The 20,036-nt window shown below is 41.1% G+C and overlaps 1 long non-coding RNA gene across 1 annotated transcript; it reads right to left on the reverse strand.

Moving 5' to 3' along the window:
• Window positions 1-2,991: 2,991 nt before the first annotated feature.
• Window positions 2,992-19,078, reverse strand: LOC117507987. The gene is made up of 3 exons (XR_004559926.1): window positions 18,997-19,078; window positions 11,477-11,482; window positions 2,992-3,001 (listed from the first exon to the last, which is right to left on the reverse strand). It is a non-coding gene; the product is annotated as an uncharacterized LOC117507987 (long non-coding RNA).
• Between the last annotated feature and the right edge of the window lie 958 nt (window positions 19,079-20,036).

Raw genomic sequence — 20,036 nt, forward strand, 5'->3', positions numbered from 1 at the left:
GACCTGGCGGCTGCAGTATCCTACGGGTTCGGTGGCGGAGGAAATCGTGTGGTTCTGGTTCTTCTCTAGACGGACGTCTCCTATCGTCGAGCCTGCCCACACGACACCTTTATCCATTGACTTTGTATCATTCTATAATCTGCTGTGTATGGTTGTGGCATTCACAACAGTAAAGTGTTCAAATTTGACTCCTTCTATTGTCCGTTCATTTGCGCCCCCTATTGTGGGTCCGTGTCACTACACTTTCACAACAGGTACCTTGTTTCCCATGTAACAATAAGAAATATACTCAAAACCTGGATTAATCTTTTTAGTCACATAGCACTACTATTATTCTGAACACTACTGTACATGTAGTGCATCCGGAAATTATTCCTAGCACTTTATTTTTCATACATTTTGTTATGGTACAAGTATTAAAAATAAAAACAGGTGCCAAAAGTGCATCAACAAAGTATTGAGCAAAGGGTGTGAATAATTATTTTTTAATGGCTTAGAGATGGTGGCACTAACAACAAGAGCAATCAGAGATTTCTGATGTCCACCAATACGGATCTGTCAGGAACTGTGAGGACATGGCACGACAGGCGGGTGGACACAAATGCAGACTTATTGCTCAGAGGTGGGATTTAGAAAAAGGTTTAATCAAAAACTGGCTCAGGTTGGTACACTGTATGACAAGCAGGCAGGCGGAGGTACAGACAGTCGTGAGGTGGTGGCGTGGTCAGTAACAAGCAGAGTTCCAGCACGGGCAAACAGGTGTATCAGAGGAGGCAAAAACGGAGTCAAAAACAAGCAGGGTTCAGGCACAGAGAAGCAGGTTAACTGGCTCAGGCAAAAGGCTAGGTCAAAACAGGCGAAAGTCAAACATGGCAAGAAAACAGACTATGGCAGAAAACACACGAGAGGCTTGGAATGAGGCAAAACGTAGAACGAACTAGCAGTGAGCTGTGGAAGACACGGGGTTTAAAAGCAGAGGATGATCAGGGCATGATGAGATGCAGGTGCAGGAAAGAAGGCGTGGCTGAGTGAGACAAGAGTGGAGTGACAGGTGGGCGTGTCAGACAAAAGCAGCAAGGAGAGGAATGTGACAGAACAAATGTTTAACAGTTCCTAAAATCCAAAAGTGAGTAACAGAATAAACAAATGAAAAGGCAGAAACAGAACAGAAAATTAAAGGCTGGATCAAAACTAGAGAAGAACTCAACATGTGACAGGAGTGTACAGAAAAACCTGAGGGACTAATGTGCTGAAAACAGAGTGACTGAATAACCAGAAAATAAGACAAAGACTAAACTAGAACAGAACTCAATAGGTGGCTGATATGTGACATAATCCTCAAAACCTAATGTGATAACACAGTATGACTAAATAAAAAGCTGAGACTAAACTAGGACAGAACTTAACATGGCTGAAGTGTAACAGATCATAAAACCAAGACCAAAGTGGAAGAAACAGAAAATAAACATTCAGGGTCAGACAGAAGGACAAAGAGAGGGAAACAGACAGAGACTGGGGGACAAAACCAGATTCGGGGCAGGTCCAGGGCTAAAGCATGACAGGATCTAGATCACCTCCAGAATTCAGTGGAGTCTTCCATGCCCTAATACCTATCTGTGGTGCAAATTTGGTGAGAATCTGAGACATTAGTTTTGACATAATACTTTAAAGCCTATAAAGTAAAACTTAATCCAGAATCTGGATCCAGATGACCTCCAAAATTTAATAGTCTTCCATGGCCTAATATGCATCTGTGGTGAAAACTTTGTCAAAATCTGTGCAGTAGTTTTGATCTAATCCTGCTAACAGACAGACAGACAGGCAGACAATAAATAAATAAATGTCGATGATTTTATTACATCCTTGGTGGATGTAATAAACACTGATGATTTGTTACGACCTTGGCGAATGTAATAAATAAATGCAGAGGAATTTATTACGTCCTTGGCGGATGTAAAAAGACAGGAGGCAGAGCTGGAGGTGACAGAGCTGAAGATGTTGTGATTCTCTTTGAGAGTGACGAGAATGGACAGGATTAGGAATGAACATATCAGAGAGGTGGCACGGTTTGGATACAAAGTCAGAGAGGTGAGACTGACATGGTTTAGACAGAAGAGGGACCCAGGATATAATTACATTTTAATCAATTTAATGAATTTATTTCACTGATACTGTCAAATCACAACAAATGCTGCCTCAAGGCACTTCACACAAGTAAGGTCTAACCTTACCATCCGCAAGCACACAGGCAACAGTGGTAAGGAAAAACTTCCTCTGATGATTTTGAGGAAGAAACCTCAAGCAGACCAGACTGAAATGGGTGACCCACTTCTTAGGCCATTCTAACAGTTACAAGGATTTGTAAACTTTTACAAAGCTGAAGAAACAGAAAACAGGACATCAAACAACGTAATAATATAAATAAGATGAGAAGTCCGTGCAGGCATCAGCACCACAGGCAGGGATCATCCAGCATTCCTGACGCCCTCAGTTGGCCTGTCCCTGCAACAGGGTCACCCCTGAATGCAGGTTGCAGCATGCAGCATGCATCACCTGCTTCAGGCCTTGTATCTCACGATCAGTCTGGCCTCTTGCGGTTTGGACAGTGGTGGGCACAGTTCTGATAATCCGATAATTATCGAAGATAATGTTTTCATTCTCTGATTATCTTTTCAGATAACTTAGAAAACCATTATCGGACTAATTATCTTCCGATAAATTTTTGCCTGATAAATTTTAGACCGTTAATGTGGTAGACAAAGCTGAACAGCTACAAATACTTAGAAAATTTTAAATCAGTTGAGCACCTACCTGTTAAATGTTTTGTAGCAGATGTGTAGTCAGTGGTGGGCACAGATAACCAAAAAATGAACTTCAATAACAGATAATCAGATAACTGAAAAGTTATCTTTGATAAAGATAAAACGATAAACCACCCAAAAATGTATGGGAAGTTACAGATAACCGATAACTTCCAATACTGTCTCTGGTACATTTGCAACTACTAATAAACTGAATTTGAGTTTTAACACCACAATAGCTTCTAGAAATATTAAAAATGACAACAGACCCAAATAATGAGCCCACACATTTGTCTTTGAACATCCTGATGCTGCTGGAAACTCTTGTTTACTACACAGTTTCCAGCACAGAGGCAACATGAGAACAGCCATAAAGCCAGCTCTCTATCAATCACAACGCTCTGGTCAGGCGGAGGTCTTGAAAAATAAAGTCATGCTGACTTGTGGTTTGGTGTATAAATAAAATGAATACTGATAGAATAACTCCATTAATGTCAATTCTGTCATTTGTACAAAGTTAAAATATAACATGTATCTTTTAATGTTGAATAATGCACTAATTCTGAAGTATTGTAACAAACACAGACAGATCGCAAAGGATTCTGGGTAAAAGTGCCTCTGCTAAACACTGATTGGTTCAGTCATTCATTATGTAAACCAACACATTAATGTGACATGTGTCGTGTGTTGGTGTTTACAGATAAATGTGCTTTTGTAAAATATTCCATTTTTTATTTGTAAAAACAGGCATTTTTATGGAGCCCTGGAAGTGTCATCACAAAATGTTTTGCATGTGGAGAGAATGTGTGCTCATTTTCTTAGTGCCATGCTCACATTTTATGATGTTGTAAAACGTGCACTCAATATTGTCTTGACACATAAATGTTGGCTTTACACTGTGCGAGTTTTGGCCCTTTTTCACATGATTTTTCATTCGTGCGAGAATTTTTTGGACCGAGTTTCAGGTTAATCGTGCGTCCTGCATTGTGTAATGTACATGGAGTAACAAGCTGCGTTTAACATCTCACGACCACCTCCGATCGTATGGTCCAATGAAAATCAAACCTGTTTGATATTATTCTGGTCAGCCGTCATGAGGTTATCCTGCTGCTGAGGGGCTACAAGCGTCCAACCGCTCGCACTGTGCCTGTGCAAACACAGCAGAGCTGTCTTGTAATGTTATTTTTTTGTTGTTGTTGTTTTGCTTTGTTTTTAAACTTAATTGAAAAAAAAAAGCCATTTGCAATGCCAAAAAGTTGATTTGACAACCATCTGATATTACCGGAGTCAAAATAAATAGAACACTGCCATCTACTGGTGCCCAGATGCTTAGTACTTAGGGCGAATACTGCCATGAACACGACTGGCTAGTAGATGGCAGTAGAGGCCTGAAAAACTTTCCAAAACAAAATCCCAGATAATCAGTGTCTGCTACATTTAAGATGTGTGGAATTTAACAAATGCAAATACAATAACGTCTATAAACCCAGAGAATATATTCATGAGAGTTTTAGGCACTAGAGTTTAATGCTGCTGTCCGTGGAGCCTGAACAGAGTGTCTGAAATGCATTTGTCCTGTCGTGAACATACTGAGATTAGACTATCCTACTCATAATGCACTGCTGGGCACAGCAAGTGCTCACTAAAACCTTAAAATTAGCACATTACTTTAAAACTAAAACATATATCTGATATTTTCACTTTATAAAATGTCAGACATGACAGTAATTTTAAATCACTTCTCCAAAATTAGTTTGGTTAAAATTTGAACCATAAGTTAAAGATTCAGATTCAGATTCAATTTATTATTATACCCTTGGGTAAAATCAGTTAGTGAGTGAGTCATCTCGTTTGGTAAACACAGACCAAGACAAAGCAACAACAGTGCTAAAAAGCTAAAAAAAACAAAACAAAAAAAAAACACAAGGACGGCCCCAAAGTAGAATAAAAGCAAGATGAGTTAAAACATCAGTAGATAAAAAGTCTAAAAACATATCATACTGAACCAAAAGGATAAAACTAAATAAATACAAAATAAAAATCTGCTGTTCATAAAAACAAGGTAAAAAAGACTATACAAAAAATAAATACAAAAGTTATATTAAGTTTCTGTTACTTGTTTACAGCACTGATGGCTGCTGGTACAAAACTGTTTTTGTAGCGTTTAGTTTTACAAGCTGGTACCCTGAACCTCCGACCTGAGGGGAGCAGCTGAAACTCACTTCGAAGAGGGTGGGAGTTGTCTCTCAAAATGGAACCAGCTATCCTCTGTACCTGTTTGATATACAGGGATTCTGGCTGAAGCTGAGACTCTCCAATCAGTTTGCTTGACCATTTCACAATTTGGTTTAGACAGTTTTTTGTTTTTGAGGGACACACTTCCAAACCATGAAACAAGACAGAAGGATAAAACTGATTCTATAAAAGCACGATAAAACAAGGTCAGCACGGTTCTGTCAATGTTAAAAGTGGACAGTTTTCTCAGACAATAGAGGCACTGGCATCCCTTTTTGTACACAGCGTCACAGTTTGCCTCAAAGTTCAGTTTGTCATCAATGACAGTTCCAAGATATTTATATGTGCTGACACACTCCACTGTCTGACTTTTTAAAACTGTTGCCACTTGACTAGGAGCACTGTTTTTACGAAAGTCAATAATCATGTCTTTTGTTTTAGAGATGTTCATCTCAAGAAGACTTACTGCACCAGTCAAGAAAATCAGTAACAATTGGACCGTGACTCCTATCATTGTCTTTCAGCAGGCTGACAATAACTGTGTCATCTGCATACTTTAAAATCGTTCTATCCTCTCTGCTGCTACAGCACATGTTTGTATAGAGGATGAACAAAAGTGGAGAGAGAGCACACATCCTTGTGGGGAACCAGTGGAGGATATAACCTGATCTGAAACAGTTCCGTTCACTCTCACTCTCTGTGTCCTGCCAGTTAAAAAAAATCAAAATCCAGCCCACAAGATTGTTACTTACTTTAAAATGATCTAAAAGTCTCAAGGCTAACACATGGGGCTGGATTGTGTTAAAAGCAGATGAAAAGTCAATAAATAAAAGTCTTGCATGTGTTCCTTTCCCCTCCAGATGTTTAAAAAGCAAATTTAATAAAGTGACTGTAGCATCTTCTACTCCTCTGTTGGGCCTATAAGCGAATTGCATGGGATCAAGGTCATGTTCCGTTGTCTTCAAGCTTTCAGATCTTACAAGTTTCTCAAAACATTTCATAACAATCGATGTTAGTGCGATTGGTCTGAAATCATTGAGGGTCTTGGGAGAACTGATTTTTGGAACAGGGATAATAACAGCATCCTTCCAGACTCTTGGTACGTGCTGCATCTTTAAAGACTGATTAAAAATATACTGAAAAATAGAGCTCAGCTCTTTCCCACATGATTTCAGCAAACAGCCACAAATATTATCAGAACCACAGCTTTTGCTTGGTTTGAGGGAGCAGAAGGATTTTTCAACATCCTTCTGGGAAATAAAAAAAGTGCTGATTGTCACACACTTTATGACTCACTTCCTGTATTTCCTGACTAAAATCAAAAACATCAAAACGTGTATAAAAACAGTTAAGAGCATTTGCAAATTCAAAATTAGACTGGAAGCCATCCAAAGAGATGATCCTGCTGGCTTTAGAATGTTGGAGGCCTGCAATGGCTTTCATGCTTGACCAAGCAGATCCAAGATTATTCAACGCAATCTTATTCTCCAGCTTCATTTTATAGTGCCGTTTTGCTTTTAAAATCCCAATTTTCACCTCCTTAGTGGCTGTATGCCGCTAGAGGCTGATCCATGTTTAAAAGCAAGTCTCTTGGCCTATATACAAGCCTTAACTGACCTCGTGACCCATGGCTTATTATTGGGAAATACGAGGTCTATTAGAAAAGTATCCGACCTTATTAATTTTTTCAAAAACCATATGGATTTGAATCACGTGTGATTACATCAGACATGCTTGAACCCTCGTGGGCATGCAAGAGTTTTTTCACGCCTGTCGGTTACGTCATTCGCCTGTGGGCAGTCTTTGAGTGAGGAGTGGCCCACCCTCTCGTCGTTTTTTTCATTGTTTAGGAATGGCTCAGAGACTGCTGCTTTATTTGATCAAAATTTTTTCAAAACTGTAAGGCACAACTGAGTGGACACCATTCGATAAATTCAGCTGGTTTTCGGTAAAAATTTTAACGGCTGATGAGAGATTTTGGTCTGGTAGTGTCGCCGTAAGGACGGCCCACGGCGCCTGACGGCGATCTGCGCTTCGAGGCGGCAGCGTCTCGCCGTTTCAAGTTGAAAACTTCCACATCTCAGGCTCTGTTGACCCAGGAAGTCGTCAGAGAACAGAGAACTTTCAGAAGAAGTAGGCATGAGGAGTTTATTCGGACATTCCATTGTTAACGGACATTTTGTAATGAAAGAACGTGCGGGCAGAGTCGCATGTCGGGCCGGACCCGACCACAGGGGTCGCGACAGGAAAAATACCTCCGTTGGAAACCTTAACGGGCAAGTTGGAACATGCCCAAGCTGTTAAACAATTTCTCAGTTACTCACTTGTTGAAAGCCATCAAAAGCCACCTGAATTTTACAAATGGTTTTCAATACGGAGGCGTCTGTCCTGTCGTGGCGCACACAGATTCGCCGAGTCGTCACGGAAATGACTCGGCGAATTTGCGCTCACGTCTTTCATTAAAAAATGTCCTTAAACAGTGGAATGTCCGCATAAAGTCCTCATGCCAGCCTCTTCTGAATCTTCTCTGTTCTCTCACGACGTCCTGGGTGAATTAAGCCTTAAATTAGGATGTTTTCAGGTCGAAACAGGCCGACGACAGCGCCTGGAAGTGCTGCACGACGTCCCGCTCCGTGGGAAGTCCTTACACCGACAGAAACACCCCATAATCTCTCATCAGCCGTTAAACTTTTCACCGAAAACCAGCTTAATTTCTCGAATAGTGTCCACTCGGATATTCCTCACAGGTCCAGAAAAAATTTTGATAAAGCAACGTGCACCGTCTCGAGCAGCGTGTGAAACAAAGGAATTCAGCCGAGAGGGCGGGACCACATCTCACTCAAGGCCTGCCCACAGGGAAATGACGTCACCGACACGCGTGAAAAAACTCACGCATGCGCACAAGGGCTCAAGCATGATTGGTGTAATCGCACGTCATTCAAATCCATATAGTTAAAAAAAAAATAAAAGGGTCGGTTTATTATCTAATAGACCTCGTATTTTCACACGCCTACAGGGAATGATCATATCCCTGCAAAAAGTGGCATATGAAGAAACTACGTCAGCAAGTTCATCAAGATTGTCACTGCAAGCTTCTTTGAACATGTCCCAATCAGTGCAGTCGTAGCAGTCCTGCAGGCAAAGCACAGCCTCCTGTGTATGCCTCTGGATGACTTAGGTGATATTGCCAGCGTATCAGTATGGTATTAAAATAAATTTTGTGTGTGTGTGTGCGTCTGCGGCTCTCTTCTGTTTGTGGAGGGTAGAACTATACATCTGTTAGAAAACTTTTAACAGGTAGGTGCTCAACTGATTTTAAAAGTGTTTGTCACTGTTCATCTTTGTTTACTATGTTATCGGTCTAAAAGTTAGCGGACAAAAATGTGTTGGAAGATAATTAGTCGGATAATGGTTTTTAAAGTTATCTACGTAAAAAGATAACCCGATAATGAAAACATTATCTTCGATAATTATCTGTTATCAGATTATCGGAACTGTGCCCACCACTGTGTGTAGTTCTACCCTCTGCAAACTGAAGGGAGTTGTTTCTACAAGAAACTGCTCTATCCTCTGCAAGCAAAGGAAAACTGGTCACACACACAAAAAAAACTTCATTTCTTTTAACCCCATACTGATACGTGGGCAATATCACCCAAGTCATCCAGAGGCATACATTTTTAATTTATGGTTCAAATTTTAACCAAACTAATTTCGGACAAGTTATTTAAATTAACACGTCTGAAGTTTTATAAAGTGAAAATATCAGGTATATGTTTTACTTTTAAAGTGATGCCCTAATTTTTAAGGTTTTAGTGTGGACATGCTGTGTCCAGGTGCATTATGGGTATGATAGGATAATCTCAGTATGTTCACGACATGAGAAATGCATTTCAGACACTCTGATCAGGCTCCACGGACAACAGCATTAAACTCTAGTGCCTAAAACCCATGAATATATTCTCTGGGTTTATAGACGTTGTTATTTTGTTTCTGTTTATTAAGTTCCACGCATCTTAAATGTAGCAACACAGATTACCTGGAATTTTGTTTTGGCAAGTTGTCTAGGTCTCTACTGCCATCTACTGGCCAGTAGTGTTCATGGCAGTATTCACCCTGAAGCTGGGCTGATATTTTTAATCACTGTACTCGGTTCCAGCTCAAACTGTACTACAGAACCGCACGGTGTAAAAGTTCAGAGCGCACGATTTATGTTCTCACACACATTGCACGTTCAAAACCACACATCGGACTCGTGTTTCCAGAAGCAAAACATAAACAGAAGCTTTTTTTTTCAAACTTAATTTACAAAAACTCTCGATGGGAGACATTAAAGTTTAAAAAAAAAATAAAAAATGACAAGACAGGTCTGCAGTGTTTGCACAGGCACACTGTGAGAGGTTTGACACTTGTAGCACTTCAGCAGCGGGATACCCTCACGATGGCCGACCAGAATATCAAACAGGTTTGATTTTCATCTAACCATAGATCGTCGATCAGGAGGTGGTCATGAGATGTTAAACGCAGCTCGTTACTCCATGTATACTAAACAATGCAGGACGCGTGATTAACCTGAAACTCAGTGCGTTCCAAAAAATTCTCGCACAAATTAAAAATCTGCTGAAAAAGGGCCAAAACTCGCACTGGCACCAGTAGATCATGGCAGTGTTCTATTTATTTTGATACCGGTCATATCAGACGGTTATCTAATAAAAGCCTTTTTTTTACAAATAAAAATGGCATATTTTACAAAAGCACATTTATCTGTAAACACCAACACATGACACACCTCACATTAATGTGTTGGTTTACATAGAATGAATGAGTCAACCAATCAGTGTTAATGGAGGCATAATTTTACCCAGAATGCCATCTGTCTGTGTTTGTTACAAAACTTCAGAATTAGTGCATTATTCAACATTAAAAGATATATGTTATATCTTAACTTTGCACAAATGACAGAATTGACATTAACCCTCTGGGGTCCAAGGGCATTTTTTGGACAGTTCACTTGCCTGGCATAAATGTTTTATTATTGCTGTTAACAGCTCTCCCTGCATCCCACAATCAAGTTTTATGTCTCTTTTTTCAGGACAACCTGTACTTTCAAAATATATATGCTATAGTTGTGTTTTATAAGTGTTGTATAATCAGAAATAAGAAAGGAAAAAGAAAAGCGGAAAAACAATTTTCCACACACATTTATTCAAAACACACAACAAACTATAATAAACTAGTAACACATCACTCCTAAAAACAATCTTTGGTGTGTCATGTGAGGTGAATCTGCCCTACGATTGGATTTTGAAAAACCATGTGACGGTGAATCAATTCCAATTGGACACTCACATTGCTCACATCATCACACAGCTTCTATGAGGAGTATAAAGATGGTGGACGGTGACTTGAAAGTTAACTTTTCAGCAAAAAAAAGGAAGTTTCTATCTCATATCATTAAAAGGTTATTTATAATTTAGTAAAGCTTGGTCTCAGCCGTCGTATACTACGGCATCGGCCCCAGAGGGTTAAACCCTTAGATCTTCAACAAATGTATTTATAAAGAGAAACTGCATGAACTACACGTGTTTCAATGAGGAGAAACAAATGCTAAATTATTGTTGTGTCGTAACTTAATTTTTGTTCAGCCTTTGTGACCTGTCTTCATGAAGTTAGATGCAAAAATGTTGAAATTGGCCCTATCCTGCAATGATAAATAATCCTTAAAAAATATTACTGGATCCGGATCGTGTTTCAGATCGTTACCAAAATTTAATGACTTCTACGTTAGGCCAAGATACAACCCTGGTAAAAAAAATTCATTGAAATTTGTTAAGGATTTTTTGAGTAATCCTGCTAACAAACCCACCAACCAACAAACAAACGGACACGAGCGAAAACATAACCTCCTTGGTGGAGGTAATAAAATTACTTTAAAGCGATAGGAAGTACAGTACCATACTATGCCAGTATGCTAGCCATATGAGAGGGAGAACAGAAGAGGGATTCTCCAAATCCGAATTTCTTTTTCATCCCTCTTGAGATGTGTGGCAATGTCATCACAAATTTCAATGTGCGTGTTGCAGCTGTAATCCAAAGAAGAGGCGCATGGATTGTACATGTCATCAATTATTGAACTGTGCGAAAAACAAGAGACAACGTGGGAAACATTTGGTATCAAATGTTAATTTGATGCTTCACTCAAATATGAAATTTGACCTACATGTAGGTCATATTTGACCTCAAGGCAAACCCTGAAGGTCAAAGTTGATCACTTATCCCACATAATGGCTTATGTGAAAAGGCCATTCCCTATATTCATGCAAAGGTTGGTGGCAAAAAGCACAAACTGCAACCAGGAAAGTTCTTTTGGTGAATTTAGTGTTTCACATTCCTGTGACCTTGACCGTTGACATTGACCTTCAAGACCAAGGCTGTGGAGAGACAATGTCCTCAAGTACGTATTGATCAACTATGTAAACTATGTACTTACTTCCAATGTAATATACATTTTCACTCATTGAGAGCTTCAATTTGGAGTGCTACTCGATATGGTTTGTCAGTGCTTTAATTTTGACCTTCAGGTAAGATATTTTCGACCTTAGGTGCTAACCTTGAAGGTCAAGGTCAAATGCTCATCCCAGGTAATGTTTGATGCGCCAGACTTCCTACTATCATCCTGTGAAGTTTGGAGGCAAAATTAAAAAAAAATTGCAACTAGGAAAGTTGTTTTGGTGAACTATGGTTTTGACCTTTCATGACCTTGACATTGATCCTTTTGTGTCCTGAAAGGTATCTCCATAGGACTGCTATGTGTGAACTTGCAAGAGTATGTAATGTAATTTGTCTGTTCCAGAGTGAGCTAAAGACGAAAAATGCAATGATAACAAAAACTAACAAACATACATGCTGATGAACAGATAAAAGGTCCTATTAACCTGAAAACACTTTTAATTTTTTTTTTATTTATTTAGTACTACAAACAATGCATACTGCCAACACAAAAAAAAGTTTCACTCCGCAATGGAGCTAATAGGTGTCTTTTGTGAGAAACTTTCCACTTTTCTTCCAACGATGGCTGTTTATGGACATTTCTGCATGGAGTGAAGATAGAAAACATAAACTGGAAATGGTAAGTGATTTTGTTTTAGATTTATACAATATTCTTCATATACTTCTTTTGTGAGCCAAAGACTTTGGTTAAGGCATTCATAACACTAAAACAGTTTGTTCACATGAATAAAAGTGTATTTTCAATAAAGATTTGAAGAATTTTCAAAAAATGCATTTCATTTTTTCAGATTTTAAGCCAAAAATATTTCAAACATACAAGGTTCTACACAAATATATGACACATATTCTGAAAGCAGAGATTGTTGTGAATGTTTTAATAACACTCACTCACTCACTCATCTTCAACCGCTTTGTCCAATCAAGGGTCGCGGGAGGCTGGAGCCTATCCCAGCAGTCATAGAGCGTGAGGCGGGGTACACCCAGGACAGGACACCAGTCTGTCGCAGGGCCACAAACAAACACAATCACACCATCACACCCACTCACACACCTATGGACAATTTAAAGATTCCAATCCACCTAATCCGCATATCTTTGGATGTGGAAAGAAACCGGCGCACTCGGAGGAAACCCACGCAAACACAGGGAGAACATGCAAACTCCACACAGAAAGGCCACAGGCGGGAATTGAACCCATGACCTTCTTGCTGTGAGGCAACAGTGCTAACCACTAATCCACTGTGCTGCCCATTTTAATAACACATGGGGCAATATACAAAATAAATAAATAAAGTACTTACTGAAAGCATAGTAAAATCGAGAAAAATTACCCTAGACTGAAGATTGCTAAGGTATAAATGGTACAAAAACCAAATGGAATTGGTTATTCTGAGATCTGACTTGAGCCCCATGTATATGTATGTAGAAATAAACTCTATTCGCCCTATTGAGATATCCCATAATCCCTTGCAGGCCAGAGAGTTGCTCCAGTCTAAACAACATAGAGAATCCACATGGCAACAATTGCAAATGAACATTATACGATCAAAATGTATTTTTATGCTTTTCATCATATTAATAAGAGACTGCATGCATGAGACCCTGAAAACTTGCAAAAACAAATATTCCAAATATTCTGGGAGGTCTGGGCGGCTTTGCTTGAGCTGCTGCCCCCGCGACCTGACGGCGGATAAAGCGGAAGAAAATGGATGGATGGATGGATGGATGGATGGATGGATGGATGGATGGATGGATGGATGGATGGATGGATGGATGGATGCTACATTTAACCTGCATGGGTCTTCATAAATGGAAACCGAATTTCAGATATCTTATATATTACTCTTGAACAAACAGGACAAACAGTGCTGTAAAAGACAATAAGCAGGGTGTTAAAGAGCAAACTTTACTTCCCCCCAGAATGACATGAAATCAAGCGATCGCAACTCACGGCAATTTCCACTGAAAATAACGGAGAAACAACCTGAGCTTCTCGCATGTTTACATAAAACAAACAATAACAGCGTCTAAAAACCCAGATAATATATTCACAAGAGTTTTAGGCACAATATGCAAAAAGTTTTATGTTGCAATGTTAATGCTGTTGCTGTTGTCACATACAGGGTGCACTGCTGTCATGCACGATGCGCGATCATGTGCATGAGCCATGCGCTCATGCACATGATGAGTGTGTGTGCAGTGCTTGTGGAGTGCGTGTCTTGCAAATTACCAGAAGTCAAAAAAGCCAGGAGTACCGGCCACCCCTGTGATGCAGGTGGTCTGCACGAAACAGTCACTACTGACTAGCATGTGACGCAAGCCAAGAGTATCTATAGAAGCAGGCCCACCCCCACCTGTGCCGCCTTGCATTCTGATATTGATGTTTCTGTATTAGGACAGCCAATATCACTCCGTGCCTCTCCTCAGCCTCTATCATCTGCCTGTGGAGGCCTAAGACCCTCAGATATTGTGGCAGTATATGGCACCGTCAGCTGTAATGCTGGACGCACTGTGCATACTTTTTTGTCAAGGCTTTATTCGTGAAAATTGTTCAATATTTCAACAATAAAAATAGCTTATGTGGCATGATGCATTCCTTTTGATACAAACAGATGCAAGCCTCAAGGCTGCACCGCTGTCCAAAGAGTGAAAACACCTACTGTGACTCTGTGCTGCATTACAGTGCAGCACTCCAGCACTCTACACCATGGAGGTCAAGTCTGATCCAATCTCCCCAAGATAAATGTACTCGATCTTGCCACTTGTGTGGCGTGTGGGTTGCATGCGCTGTGAGCACAGCACACATAGGAGTGGAGAGTGAGATGTACTTCTGTCTTGCGGGCTGCACAAACAGCAGGTATGGTGTATTTGTGTAGTACTTCTGAGCCCCTACTAGCTGTGCTTCTGACGTGTCAAGTGTGAATGGTCCAGCTGCAGCCTCCTCTGTGATTCAGGAGGTGATTAGAGCCGTTATCAACAGCCAATTTGCAGAATAAAATGATTAATCTGCCACAAAATAATTATTTTATATATGCAGCATTCAGCGCAGAGCGCGTGGCAGCCGGTAGAACAAAGAACGGCGTCCAGCTGTGAACACAGCGCATCTGATTTGCATCCGCCGCAAATCAGATGCAAAGCAGATGTAATAAAAACGCTTTATTCGTGGCTAGTCTGTATGCAGTCGCTACAACTTATTTTAGTTCATGATGTGGACATGATGGGCACGCAAAATGTCCATTTTACACACTCTCCCAGTCCGCTGCCAAGCCGCAAATCCCTGTCAGTTGCGGATATCAGCAGATGACGGTGAATATACAGCGCATAGATTATGTATTGTGTATTTACTATGTATGGAGTTTGTAAGGCGGATGTCATCCGCAGCCAAAATTTTGTGCAGCTCAAAAATCCTGGTGAGAAACGTGCCTCTGCGGATAACTGTGGACGTGTGCGGGTGTCGGCCGACTCATACAAGCATGTTTCACGCATATTGCGGATGTTAAGTGAATATAAGCCAATTTTGTGCGCAATCCATACGCAAATCCTCCTAAATGCCAGGGGGACTGGGCCCTTAGCAGTTGTGGGCTGTGTGCAGGCTGAAATGAGGTGGACTGTTTGAGTGCAATCTGGCCAACATCCCACGGTGAAATATTATGTTGTTTGGCTCAGCGGCTCAGTAGTGCTGATTGTGTGCAACTCAGCAACCAAATTTCATCCACAAAAAAAAAACAATAATAACAATTAATTCATCCAAGCAGTCAAGAAGAATTTGGGATTAACTGGAGGTATTTCAAGCCATAATGAGTCATGGGCAAGCTAAATCGAGACAAGGAATACACTCAGGCTGAATGTCCTGTTGAGAAGTATGATGCTGCTTACCTCAGAGCACTCTGGTGCTGCTCAATTTGACATCCTGCTTTCTTGCAAAGCGCAGAATTTATTTATTTTTTCCATGATATCAAGAAGAGTTCTTCAGCCTGGAGTCATGTGGAGATGAGTCAGGGACTTTATCGAATTAATTTTCTTGACTTTGTCAAATAGTAAGGAGAACTGGCAACAGCTGCTTGAGACAGTAGTAATAATTACTAAGTTCAATCTGAGTGGACCTTTTCAAGAGTGTGAAATAATGTATGTACAAATTCTAATAAGCCCACCCACCCACCCAAAATCCTCCACTTTGTATGGTCCATCAACATGTTTTAATGCAGATATTGTGATTTTCCAGTAAAGTGCATGTTATAGTACAACCCTTGCAGGGATTTTTGCACATTAGTGACAGACACTTTTTAACAGCAAGAGCTGTGCAGGTTTGCTGACATGCAGTACACCTTTAAAAATCCTGTATGATACTAATCTCTGGATCATTGAGTTTCTGCCAACATATCCACAAGCACTGCGGCCTGTTGAAAAAGATAGTGAGTTAGAGAGAGATGAGGAAAGAGTGAGAGCGAATGTTCAAACAGGATGAGCATGAGGGAAATACTAAACTATGAAATCCAAATATTATTTGGTCATTATTTCATTGTTTCCAGCATTCCACCACAGGCTGTGTGGTCCTGGCTACTGGCTCCTGACGCACTGTGCTGCGAAATGCGTCTGGAGGTGAGATTCATGTTTCATATGTTGTCATGGCAAAACAGTTCCACTTCATATGTCCGACAGAATGAATTGTGATCAAGCAATAATTTGTTTATTACAGCAGTGAGATCTGTTCAGCTCTGAGCCTCTGACATGAGGTGTGACCGCATGTGCAACTGCCTGCCAGCTGCTGTGGTGTCGCAGATTTGATGGGCACAATATTTCACATTATTTACATTGCCCATGGGGAGGAATATTATCTGTACTGTAAGGTCTATTATGGATATAACAGCCTGTCCAGATCTGCAGCGCCATGCACTGTGCCACACATTGACCCGCAGTGGACACAGTGCCTTCGGTTTGTTTGTGCTGTGTTCATATTGCCTGCACATATAAGTGGCATGTGCAGGTCATACCACAGGCTTTGCCATGCCTGATCCATCTCAAGCTTCCCTCATACGCGCTTAAATAGTTTCAGAGCCTGTTTATGCCGCCTTCAGAATATGTAAATTGCAGTCAGATGGCGTTCAGATCGCCGTCAGCTAGGTGTCCCATCTCGATGACATCCAGAGAGTTTTGAACATGTGCGTCACGCTTGGAGCAGCCCAGTCTCGCTTTTTGTTTTTTTCATGTTCCCATCACATAATGAGTCAAATTTTCGTGACTGGGTTTTTTTAAACTCACTATTACTAACCCTACTCCTACCCCTGACCCTAACCTTAGCCATAACTTAATCCTACTCCTTCCCCCAACCCTAACCATAGCCACCCCGACCCCGCTCCCCTTCACTTTTAATTTCATGTAGCCATCATGGAATGAATTAGAATGAATTTGTGCTGCGGTGCCGAAAATGAGGTGCTTTTCGTCACAATATCATGAACCAATAGATTAATGTATATTTTGTGGTGCTGAATCACGACTTGCCCATGAGACTGGGTTGCTCAAGGCCACCTGCTGATTTTGAGCAACTGTGTGGTCTTCCGCAGATGGCTGTCAGAATATCTTGGAACTGAAATTCAACACTTTTTTGTATGTGCGGCGATTCATAAGTCCGACGTCATTCTGCATGATTCCGGCTATGTGTGATGGGGGTATAAATAAAACAGTGATGTTGTACCCTGAGCAGCACTCAGGTCATGTCTAAAATGATTTCTCCCTCAAGAATGTGAAAAATGCAACATATGGAGGTCTGACAAGGGTATCAAACATGGAGAAGGATGATTAGGACAGAAATCTTTCACACTTTGCTCAGATGTTGAGACACACATATGAGTGCTTGGAGCCAAAGTCCTGCTGCAGCATGTGTATCCCAGAGTAAAAAAAAAAAAAAAAAAAATCTCATGATGCTGCCCTTAGTACAGCTAAATAAGCAGCTTGAGCTGCAACATCAAACCCCATTCACCAGGGAGTAACGCGCTGCAATTTGTCCTCAAATACTGATTCTGCTACAGAAAGCCATGTAGGACAGAGGGAGCAAGGCACCTGGCTCATCTACAGAACACCAAACATCAGGGAGACACAGACAGGAAGGGGGGGGGACAGAGCACTCATACAGAGTGATGCTGCACAATTCTGCAACATCAAAACATATTTTGCCTTGTTGAGTGTAATTAAGGATAAATGATTCCATTGGTGTCACTTTAGTGTTTGGGTGGTGGTGTGAGCAGCTGAGTGGCTGATAAAAGAATAAAATATAACGCAATACTAAAATACCTTTGGCTGTATGAGCATTGTGTTCTTTATACTGCAACTGCAACTACTATACTGCAGTTGTTTAAGTAATTATTAAGGTCCTATTGTCTAACGTACAATTTGTACATGTTCAATAAAGCCCCCCTATCAATCAATCAATTAATCAGTTATAAACAATATTTATGTTTTAACAGCGTCTGTGGGAGTGCGTGTGTCTGTGTGTACGTGATGTTAATTCCTTCCCCTGCACAGTGGTGTCTTAACCTTGGTACAGAGGCTGAGCAGGCATATTAACTCACTGAACACAAACTTTGTTTCTCTTTTTAACAGAGCAGAGCTCTAACATTCCACCCTGTAGCCGGTGTTCTGTCCAGATGTGCGGTCTTGTCGAATTGTGCATCTTGTCACATTAATCGACAGTTCCATGTTTGGACAATATTGTGCTGTAAATGCATCGTGTATGTGCAAATTTTAACTTTTCAAAAGTGAAAAGACAATTATCACTGTTGTATTTTCATTCCTCAGTCACTCAGTTGGGGAGTTCAACGCGATAAAGAGAGGCACGTCAACCTGACGGCGGGAGGTGTGAAAGTCTGGATATGTGCAGTTGTGCGGTGGAATGGCCTCTCAGCAGGAATGACATCACATCAGAACACCGACTTACACACTTCTTCCTCTACTCTTTTTGGTCCATGGATCATAAACCGACTCGGTGCACTACCGCCACCAACTGTTTGGTGGGGAGCATTGCAAGCAGTTGCAGAGGAGGTGATGATCTAGTGGTTAAGCATTGGGCTTGAGACCAGAGGATCCTCGGTTCAAACCCCAGCCTGACTGGAAAATCACTAAGTGCCCTTGGGCAAGGTCTTTAATCCCCTAGTTTGTCCCAGTGTGTAGTGGGTGACTTTTATGGCAGCACCCGCACATTGGGGTCAATGTGAGGCATTGATGTGTAAAGCGCTTTGAGCATCTGATGCAGATGGAGAACCGCTATATAAATGCAATTCATTTAACATTTGCAGATAAAACTGAAATAACACAAATAAAACCACACAGACCTCCCCCAATGCCCCACACGAAAGATCCCATAATCCCGTCTTCTTAAGCAGAGGAACAGGCTGAGCTGGTAACATTGAACTTTTGACAAGAGCGGAAGTTAGCTTTGAGTTAGTGGATGCATGCTAACTTGTTAATCACTTCAGAGCTGTTATTAGGTTCCAAAACAGTGTTATCAGTTTTAGAAGTGTTTATTTGTCACCAGCTTTTACATAGTATTTAAGAAACATGTATATAAACAGGCAGCATGGTGGCTTAGTGGTTAGCACTGTTGCCTCACAGGGAGAAGGTCATGGGATTGATTCCCACCTGTAGCCTTTCTGTGTAGAGTTTACATGTTCTCTCAGTTCTCTCCGGGCATAGATTGAAAACTTTAAATTGTCTGTAGGTGTGTGTGAATGTGTTTGTTTGTCTATATGTGGCCCTGCGATAAACTGGTGTCCTGTCCAGGGTGAACCCTGCCTCACACCCAGTGACTGCTGGGATAGCCTCCAGGGCCCCGCGACCTGATCTTGGATAAGCAGTTGAAGTTGAGTGTGTGTGTGATGCATGTAAACACACAAAATGAAGTGGTTTTGGAGATACCAGGCACTGACATCACAGTGCAGCTCTACTCTGATTGGCCAGTAAAAAAAAAAGGACAGATTGAAACAGAATGTGACTTTTTAACCTCTTAAAATACCTCAAAAAATGTCAAGGTTAGCCATCTTTGAGCTTGTCCAAGGTCTATGTCCTAAGAATGTTCCCTGTAAATTTGAAGACTGGACTTATGCTGAGCACAGACAAATGGACAGATGCAAAGTCTTCACAAAACCTGATGGGTAAAAAAAAAATTACGACAGTTTCTGCGTGAAAAATATGGCTGCAGAGTGTCACCACCGTAAGTGGACCAGTGCTGTACAAGGAAAGAGGGCATTGCGGCCCAACTGCAATGCTGCACCGTACGCCTAAAAATATTCCATGTCAGCGGTCCCGAGAGAAGCCTGGTGCTATCCAGGCCTCTCAGTAATGAGAGTAGGGCTGCATGTGACTGGTCGCCCTGTTGTCCCACAGCTCCCTCTGGCTCAGAGCTCAGTGGCAGAGCCTCGGCTCCCGCAGATTTATCATAGCTCAAGAAGCAGCACGTCTGAAAGCGGCAGGAGAGGCGGGGCTCTCATTCACAGAGGAGAG

The sequence above is a fragment of the Thalassophryne amazonica genome, chromosome 3 (assembly GCF_902500255.1).
Source record: "Thalassophryne amazonica chromosome 3, fThaAma1.1, whole genome shotgun sequence".
Classification (NCBI taxonomy): Eukaryota; Metazoa; Chordata; class Actinopteri; order Batrachoidiformes; family Batrachoididae; genus Thalassophryne; species Thalassophryne amazonica.